A 2,370-nucleotide genomic window follows, 5' to 3' on the forward strand; every position below is an offset into this window, starting at 1 on the left:
GAGGTCATTTAGTGTAGTATTAAACAGTAGACACTGGAGGTCATTTAGTGTAGTATTAAACAGTAGACACTGGAGGTCATTTAGTGTAGTATTAAACAGTAGACACTGGAGGTCATTTAGTGTAGTAATAAACAGTAGACACTGGAGGTCATTTAGTGTAGTATTAAACAGTAGACACTGGAGGTCATTTAGTGTAGTATTAAACAGTAGACACTGGAGGTCATTTAGTGTAGTATTAAACAGTAGACACTAATAATAATAATAATAATAAACTTTATTTGTATAGCACTTTTCATACATAAAATGCAGCTCAAAGTGCTTCACAGGGCAGGACACAAAAATAAAATACAATAAAACACAAGTAGTTAAAATGATAGAACAATAGCAGAGAACAAAACCGAATATAAGAACATAAAATAAATAAAAACACATAAAATAAATAAAACTCAACTAAAAGCAAGGGTGAAGAGGTGAGTCTTGAGTTGAGATTTAAAAATGTCTACAGAGGGTGCGTGTCTGAGCTCGAATGGAAGTTTATTCCAGGCTGTTGGGCCATAGAAGCAAAAAGCTGCCTCACCGTACTTTTTTGTGCACATACCTTTAGGCACTTCAAGTAGGCCAGCGTTGGAGGACCTGAGGGGGCGGCTAGGGACATATCTAGGTAGGCAGTCACGGAGGTACGGAGGTGCGAGACCATTGAGAGCTTTATAGACAAGTAACAGAATTTTAAAGTCAATCCTGAAAACAACCGGAAGCCAGTGCAGTGATGCCAAAACTGGAGTAATATGTTCTCTCATCCTAGTTCTAGTTAAAACTCTGGCTGCTGCATTTTGGACAAGTTGTAATCTGTCAGTCGCTTTCTTAGGGAGTCCTGAAAAGAGTGCATTGCAGTAGTCAAGCCGAGAAAAAACAAAGGCGTGGATTAGCGTTTTTGCATCGTCCAAGGACAAATAGGATCTGATCCGTGCAATATTTCTAAGGTGAAAAAAAGCAATCTTGGTAACATGATTAATGTGTGAATTAAAATTCAATTCAGAATCAATAATAACCCCCAGGTTCTTTACTGTACTGTTACCTTCTACAGTCAGGTTGCCAAGTCTGCCAATTATTGATTCTCTTTGCTCGCTAGAACCGATTATGAGAACTTCCGTCTTATCCTCATTCAGTTTGAGAAAGTTCTCACTCATCCAACACTTGATGCCAGACAGACAGGTCAACAGCGGGTCCAAAGCACAGGGATCGTCTGGGGCCACAGAAAGATATAGTTGGGTATCATCAGCATAGAAATGAAAATTGACTCCGTGATTGGTAATGAGTTCACCCAATGGCAGAATGTACAAGGAGAACAGCAGAGGACCAAGAATCGAGCCCTGTGGGACACCAGAACTGATGTCGTGTTTGTCTGAGTCAAACTCGGCTAGATTGACAAAGTAACTTCTGTTTGAAAGGTAGGAGGAGAACCAGGACAGGGCCGTACCAGACAGGCCTATCCAGTGCTCCAGACGCTGTATTAAAATTGAATGATCAATCGTGTCAAATGCAGCCGTTAAATCTAACAGTAGGAGAACGGATACATGTTTCTTGTCAGCAGACACCCTAAGATCATTCATTACTTTTACAAGGGCAGTTTCTGTGCTATGATTTTTCCTAAAGCCAGATTGGAATTTGTTGTGCACATCATTGCTCTGTAGAAATACGTCCAATTGATGAGAGATGCATTTCTCCAAAACCTTGCCCAGAAAGGGCAGATTCGAAATGGGTCGATAGTTACCCAAAACAGAGGGATCCAGATTATGTTTCTTTAGTAGGGGCCTGACTACGGCCGTCTTCAGAGAGTCTGGGAAGACGCCTGTCTGTAGAGAGCTGTTTACTATTTTTAGGATATCTCCAATCACACTGTCTAAGACCTCTTTGAGAAAGGTGGTGGGAATTGTATCCAATGAACAGGAGGAAGATGTCATCTGTGATATGGTTTTGCGGAGTTCGTCTTCATCAATTGCGCAAAACGATAATAGGCTCCCCCTGGAGAGATCTACCCTGGGACCGTTAGCTGCTGTTTGAAGGTTTGCACTAGCAACAGCACCATTCAAAATATCAGCTCTGATGTTAAAGATTTTGTTATCAAAAAAGCATGCAAACTCATTACACTTAGCTTTAGAGGCCGGGAATGACTGCTTGTAGGACTGGGGGGGGTTTAAAAGTCGATCAATGGTAGAGAATAGGACTCTGGCATTTGTCTTGTTCTCGTTAATAATGCCAGAGAAATATGCCTGCCTTGCTAGACGCAGGGCTTTGTTATAGGCGACTGTTGACTTTTTAAGAATCTCTAGGTGGGTGGTGAGTTTATTTTTTCTCCAAGCTCGCTCAGCT

This window comes from Protomyctophum parallelum (genome assembly GCF_964188405.1).
Source record: "Protomyctophum parallelum genome assembly, chromosome: 6".
NCBI classification, from domain to species: domain Eukaryota; kingdom Metazoa; phylum Chordata; class Actinopteri; order Myctophiformes; family Myctophidae; genus Protomyctophum; species Protomyctophum parallelum.